The 8,126-nt window shown below is 35.1% G+C and overlaps 1 protein-coding gene across 1 annotated transcript in view; it reads right to left on the minus strand.

Moving 5' to 3' along the window:
- Nucleotides 1-508, minus strand: part of foxj1a (forkhead box J1a) — a 5,704-nt gene extending 5,196 nt beyond the window's left edge. The window contains exon 1 of the mRNA XM_074655756.1: nt 304-508. The gene's annotated coding sequence lies outside the window, so the exon portion shown is untranslated. The remainder of the gene's footprint in view (nt 1-303) is intronic.
- Between the last annotated feature and the right edge of the window lie 7,618 nt (nt 509-8,126).

An 8,126-nucleotide genomic window follows, 5' to 3' on the forward strand; every position in this document is an offset into this window, starting at 1 on the left:
AAAATCAACAAGAAGACGCCAGAATGCTATATAAATATCTATCACCATAATATTGATTTTTTTTTTGGAGTGTACATGCAGCCCATTGTTTGACTAATTCCCTTTCAAAAGACAGTGCCTCAGGCTTAAAAAAGTGCAGCAGTAAATAAACTTATAATTAAGCAGTTATTTACAGTCACTATTTGTATAAAATAATATAACTTTTTTATTAGTTATCTAAATGGAAACTGATATGAATTTCCACAATAAGTTTTTACAGGTGAAATATGAATCTTGTTAGAATAAAGTTAGAATAAAACTCACCTTCTGTGTGCTGATGTTGAGTGGAGACCTTTTTAAATCCCAGATGAGCAGCTCGTTTTGAGCCTCAGCCTGCGTTTAATGCACCTGTTGTCAACTAAAGAGAGGAATTCCTGTGTCCGGTGCTTCTTTTTCTGCTCCTCTGTGGAGGTCTTTGTACCGGGACTCAGCGGGCTGCAGGATCCGTCTGGGAGGCAGTTTAATACCTGGAGCAGGAGGTTTGTCCAGCAACCATAGAAACGGTACACCCCCTCCTTGTAAACAGCTTCAGCAGCCTCTATTGGCCTGCTGGTTTCTATAGCGCTTCATTTTTAATCACTCTCAAGTCAACTGAGGCTGCTGCCGTGCAGGTTCTCAAGCTGAGGTCCGGGGACCCAACAGAGGACCCCACAGGGGCCCTTTTTACTTGAGGATTACTCTAATTATAAGGTAATTAAACTCCAGGTATTTCATTAATTTCAGAACATAAAAGAGAGACTGACTGTATAAGTGTGCTAAATATGAAGCTACACTGTTAAAAATTTCCCAGTAAAATAACAGTAAAGAACTGGCAGCAGGGTTGCCTTTATGTTACTGTAAAATTAACATTATTATACTGTCGCTGAAATTTACAGCTTTGTACTGTTAATGAAAAATACAGTTTGACCTATTTTTTTATTAATTTCACAGTATTTTACAGTTAATTTACTGTTTAAAGATACATTATATAGCTGCTTTTCCACCTTTCTTTTACATTATCTTACTAATTTGTTTTAATGCACTATTTAGGTTGTATTTTTTACATACATTTTAATAAACATTATTTTGTGCCTAGATGAATAGACTTAGCAGGTTACAGACAGAGGAATAGTCACACTAAATACAATTAAAAACACTTGTTAGGAAAAGGCTATAATAGACTTGTTGACACTTTTCCCAAAATGTCTGTCTATATCTGGCTACAAGCACAGAATGCAAACCATAACAACATGTGAGTGAAGAACAGAGCTAATTCACTGATTTTACAATCATGTACAATGTACAATCCTCACATGTGCAGATCAGGTCCCAGAATTAAAAAAAATACTGCATAAAACTGATGCTTTAGACAGTTGATCAGCAGTAAAGGGCTGTTTTTTAAGAATGCATTATAGTTCAGTTAAAAATGTTAACAGGTTTTCTTTTGTATGAACAGTAAAGCACTGTTTTTAGCAATAACAGGTTAATACTGTTGTTCATTTCAATAACGAATGATTCATATTTCACTACAAATTCAATATTAGATAGACGTCCATAAAGTGAAAACAGATTATTGTATCAGAACTTCTTCTTCTCTCCCATTAATCATCTGACGACCCCTCAGATTGATCTGGTGATACTTTGGAGGAGCCCGACCCCTAGGTTGGGACCCACTGGACTAAACTATAACTGTATATAAAGTAGTTAAAGTTGCTCCACCTGCTCCAACATGCTGCTCTAACACTGATGCCTCACTATAGAATCAGATATCAGTCACATGTACTTTTACCACATGAGGCTGAGAATACTGCTGTACCTTTACTACATCAGGCTGAGAATTGCTGCTGTACTTTTACAAGGCTGAGAATACTGCTGTACTTTTACCATATGAGGCTGAGATGACTGTTGTACTTTTACTGCATGACGCTGAGAATATTGCTGTACTCTTACTACATGGAGCTGAGAATACTACTGTACTTTCACTGCAGGGAGCTGAGAATACTACTGTACTTTTACCACATGAGGCTGAGAATACTACTGTACTTTTACTGCATGACGCTGAGAATACTGATGTGTGTGTGTGTGTGTGTGTGTGGGTGTGTGTGCGTGTGTGTTATGTAATGTTATATATACAGTATATAATACTATACAAAATATAATCAAATGCATGACTTTTACTTGTAACGGAGTACTAATACATTGTGGTATGAGTACTTTTACTCATGTGAATACTTTTTCCACCTCTGGTCTCATTCTGCACACATGACGACAGTATAAGAAGAACATTTCTGGCTTCATCTCTGAATATATTTAATCAGTAACAAACTAAAAGTTGGACCCAGAGGTTGGACCTGGTGTGTGTGTGTGTGTGTGTGTGTGTATGTGTGTGTGTGTGTGTGCAGGAATGTACTTTTGTTCATACGACAGAAAGGGAGAGAAAGGCGAAACAAAAAGGTTTGGCCCCTTGAACGTTGTATTAGTGTGGCTGAGTGGTTTCCTGAGGCCCCTCACAAAGACAACTGTAAAGCAATAAAAAGGCTTCCTCATCTCTGGCGTCCTGACGTCTCTTCAAAGCTGGACGTGTTGAGAGCACCACGTGCTGCTTCTAACAGGTCACAGTGTCTCATCTCCACCGCTGCTCACTCATTTGAAAGAGATGAAACTGATTTAAATGTATTAAAAACACAGGTGTGTTTCATCCACTATAAGTTCTGGAGGTCTACTTCAAAATAAAGGTTCATGGACGTCCTGTCTATTCAAATTCAAACATTTGCTAAAATAAAGAGAGAAAGTGAAATTATGTTTTTTCCATTTGATATAATTTCAGTCCCTTTTGAAAGTTAAAAATAAAGAAATCTGTACACATTCACTGACATTTTCCAGTTCTCCAGTTCTTGTTTTTCAAACATCTCAAACCGGCAAACAGGAGACAGATAGTGTGCAGAGAAAATAGTGTATAAAACAACATTAATCAAGGTAAAGTGATGTGACAACACTCATGTAAAGAAGTCTTAAATATACAGTATATTTCATAAAAGGAGGGTGTTAGTTTAGATGAGAAACCAAGATCCATCATTTGCTGACAATAAATCATATTAAATAATAATATAACAGTGTTTAATTTGTAATGTAAATCAGCTTCATGAAGTCTTTATTATATTTAGTTTACATTTTGTCAGTTGTGGAAGAAGTATTCAGATTTGTTACTTTGATACAGCAACATACAAAATATTCCATTACTAGAAGTCAGAATCCTACTTCAGTAAAAAGTGTTGTCAACAAAATGTACTTAAAGTATCAAAAGTAAAAGTAGTCTTAATGCAGTAAAATAGCCTGTGAATGTTATATTATTTTCTATTATATTTTACTATATTACTGATACATCAATGATAGAGCAGCATGTTACTGTTGTAGCAGCTTGTAACTACTTTATGAGTTTATAAGATAATAGAAAATCTTTATCTGTAAAGTAACTAAAGCTGTCTAATAAATGTAGCGGAGTTGAAGTAAAAAAGTAACTACAAATGGAAATACTCAAGTATAAGTACTTCCAACTTGTACTTAAGTACAGTACTTCAGTAAATGTATTTACCTACTTTCCACCACTAAAGAAGGCAAAGATTGAAACAAGAAAGAAAGTCAAGTAAGGTCCAGATTAGAAGACTGGGGGTTCTTCATATACAGTAGTACTATACTATGCTATTCTATACTATACTATACACTATAATATACAATACACTATACCATACTCCTAATAAACTATACAATACTATAATATACAATGCTATAATATACTATATAACACTATATACTATAATATACTATATACACTATACTGACCTATACTATACCATACCATGCTATACTACAGTATACTAAATCATACTATACTGACCTATACTATACCATACCACACAATACTGTCCTATATTATAGTATTCCATACTATACCATACTACTGGCTGATAGAAAACAAAGCAACACAATCCAACCAGTAGAACCAGTCAGCTGGAGGGAGCAGGAAACAGGTCCTGGTCTTTGTTTCACCCCTGACATCATTGTTTTTGATCACAACATCCGTCTGTAGTCCCGTCTCATTGTTCAAACCCTGTAGGGTCGAGACAGTCTTCAGACGCCCTCGTCCCCCCTCAGCCCAATGATCAAATCACATTAAACTCCAGCAGAGGTCAGAGGTCAAAGGTGAGAGAGGGAGCAGCCAACCACAGTAACCTCACAGAGAGGGTCAGGGAGTCAACTCAGAGGGATTATAGAGGAACATGTAGCTGAAGTCTGATGGTGGACTTGACTCAGACAGACAGACACAGCGGAGGACACACACATACAAACACACACGGTCAGATAACCAAATGTAGATTAAAACTATACAGAAATATGACTCATTATACCCAGACACATGCATGAAATGTAAATTGCATGGGGGCTCTTGCTTTGTCCAAAGATAAATTGAATTAACAGTCAAAATGTTTCTCTTGAACCTCAAACTAGGTCTGAACTTTTATCTTGAGAGCTGGTGACCTCAGAGTAAAAGTTTATTGATTCATATTTTCCTATATTAATTTAATATGATGTACAGTCTGTTTATGGAAAAAAGAAGAATAGTGTAAATGTCCTTGTGGCTGAAAGAGATGACTGTGTTAGAAAAGAGAAGTTACACAAAAAATAAGCTTGATGATTTTTGGCTCTCTTTCTGTGATGATTTACTTAATTTATAAAGAGTAGCTGACACTGCAGAAGGAACATGAGCGTTATGCATAAAAAATCCTTCATTTAATTTATTCTAACTCTTTGAAATCTGAATGTAGTAAATGTTTTCTGCTTTGAGGGGTTTTGTGTTCAGAAGTAGTGCTAGCTGTTGGACAGATGAGGGCGTCAGACACCATTTAATGATGAACAAACCGATTTACTGTGACAGAAGCTGAGTATCAGTGGATGAATGCTTCTAATATGCAGGGTCAGGGTTTTAATCAAGTTTAGAAAGGAAATGTTAGGCTTATATAAGTATAAACTATAATATTACAATATTATTATAGATAATATAACTATTTTATTTGTGCATATAAGACATTATTTGGTATCATGACTACACCATAACCATCAATCAGTCGATTAATGGAGAAAATAATCAGCAGATTACTGTAAAAGGAGTATTTTTTACAGAGTGGCATTAGTACTTTTACTGTAACAGGGTATATTTACAGTGTAGTATTAATCCTTTAACTGTAACAGATTGTTTTTTACAGAGTGATATTAGTACTTTTACTGTAACAGGGTGTTTTTACAGTGTGGTAATAGTACTTTTACCGTAAAAGGGTATTTTTACAGTTTGCTATTAGTACTTTTACTGCAGTAAAGCCACATGCAAGTGCAGAAATCAGAAACTGTTTTATTGCCAAGTAGTTTTGCAGATAAAAGGATTTTTCTTGGTGATTTGGTGCATAACAATAAACAGTGCAGATGTCAAGAGACAAAATTGAAAATTGAAAAATTGACAATAGAAAAAATAAGAAAAATATAAGGGGATGAGCTCAACAGACCTGTACTTGTGTGTTAACTGACCCTGAATCAGTATCCAACCTCTGTCTCATGATAATAATAATAACACCTGGGTGGAGGTGGAGTCACGTTGATGGACTCCAGCATGTGTTTTAGAAAACAAACAGGACTCTCTGTGACAAAGTCCAGTTTGCTGAGACAGACTGGTGTTAATCATTCACTCCAGAGCTTTAACGTGAAGCATCTGTTTTGGTGGAGAAACATCCTTTAACCAATCAGAGAGCTGATCCACAGACAGATGCCTGAACAACAACTGTTATAGTAAAAGTACTAATACTGCACTGTAAAAAATACTATGTTACAGTAAAACTACTAATACCCACAGTAAAAAGACTCTGTTGCAGAGTATCACGCATTGTGACCAGATCTCGGCCAGGTCAGATGTAAACATTTCGACCAGTGGTTCCAGATCACATGTTAATACCAGGTGTGAATGGGGCCTTTAGCCTGTTTCCATCTGATGGAAATCTTGAATATTTCGCTCTTTGTAAACAAGCTGAATATATAGTATATGATACTGTCAGACAGACAGAGTGGAATAAGATGATTTTAATGTTAAAGATTTAAGGGGAAACTGAGGTTAAATATATACTAAAAACTGTCAGGCGTTGTTCAGGAGGTTTCTGTCGTCCAGCACCAAACACCCTTCAGGTAATAACACCCTCCAACAATACATAATAGATAGACTTCCTCTGTCACATGTGCTTTCACCTGCACCACCGCTGAATTATTCACAGACAGCCGACAGCCTGCAGGACTCACATGATAAGAAGATTAGTGTTGTTCTATCAGGAGAACCGTTCTGGTCCAGTTCTGGTCCAGTGCATCAGGATGTTCTGATCAGGAGGCAGACTGCTGCACGATGCCAACATTAAAATGATGATGGTGAAATACATCACTTGTTCTTCACAATTCTAATTAAATAAAAACGTGATGAAACAAGGCTGATCAATTACTTTTTTTATATGAATCCTGCAGCTCCCCAAGAGGTTTTCTTCATTTACTGAGGTGTAATAGAAAATATATTTTAGATAAAAAGATTTACCTTTCAAACATTTTGCAAAACAAACCTCGTGTTACCTAATTCATATTGCACATACCTATGTTAAGTAATTATGAAAGCCATACTTTCAGGTATGAACATATCAAAATAACACATCACAACAACATATATTAGAAATACATGCATAAATATTGTGTACAAAACTAGTTTGTTGCATATTAGCACCCAGTTTATATATAAACATATGTGAATATATGTGTCCATATATGTAAACATACTTACTATAGTCCATTATTTTTATACATATATATATATATATATATATATATATACACACACATACACACACACACATATACTATACATTTTCAGTAGCTCTTTTCAGTAGCTCTTTCTCATAAGATAAGATAAATAGGGAAGTAAAAATAAATAATAAGATGTATATACAAGGAGTATAAGAATAGAAGTAAAAATAAAAACTATACCCGAGAAAAGTTAGGAGGTAAAATGACAGTGGTGTGGTTAATAGCAGCGAGTCAGCAAGTCTGGTACACCAAAATATTATATAATATCATCAAGTAATGATACTCAGTGTTGTCTGTATTAATATAGCAACATAATAGAAATATAATATAGTATAATGTAGTAAGACAGTACAACAGATTAACATAATATAGTATGATATAGTACAGCAAAATATAGTATGGGATATATGATTTAGGATAATGTTCAATGTAATAATATAGTATAGCAGTATAACATAGAAAATCAAATGTAATATATGGTATAGTAAAATAGTAATGTATAATATATGATACTAATACTGCTATTTTTATGTATTAGTTTATTTGACAGGGACAATACAAAGGCATTGTTACACTTAAGTAAAGTGCAACCGATGCAAGGTATATAGGACTTCTAGCCAAAGCTAATTTGCAGACCTTGAGGCTTTTAAGAAAAAAAATATATATATATTTTTTTAAAACAGAATAGATACAATAATACAACATCGTACATTACAATCAATTAACATATGTACTGTATGTTCCCAATCAATAATCAGTGATCACAGATTTGGTTTAGTTTCAGCCAGTGTTTTCACCTTTTACTACTACTACTAATAATAATAATAATAATTCCTACCTATAGGATCTATTAAAAATAAATATATAAGAAAACATATATAAGTACATATTAAATATGTAGGGTGTTTATGTGTGTGTTTAGTTCACATACCTGCCAAAGGAAGCAGCCAATCAGCTCTGCAGATTCACCAAATAGCCAGTCAAACGCATGACGTCAGTGTAACAGGACATGAATAAAATTACGTGGACAAACCGGCAGAGTAACCACAGATGGGCGGGGTGGTTGTTATTGCCTGAGAATCTGCTCGACCTCACCCATCGGCGGTGTCTCTGTATAATAAAACAAGCGCACTGGTAAGTTTAAAAGGCTTCAGCCAATCAGCGCTCGTCTAGTACCGTAGCCGTCCAATCAGGAGCGAGCTCCTCTTTGTTGTTGGTGATGACAT

Source organism: Sebastes fasciatus, chromosome 13, assembly GCF_043250625.1.
Source record: "Sebastes fasciatus isolate fSebFas1 chromosome 13, fSebFas1.pri, whole genome shotgun sequence".
Taxonomy (NCBI): Eukaryota; Metazoa; Chordata; class Actinopteri; order Perciformes; family Sebastidae; genus Sebastes; species Sebastes fasciatus.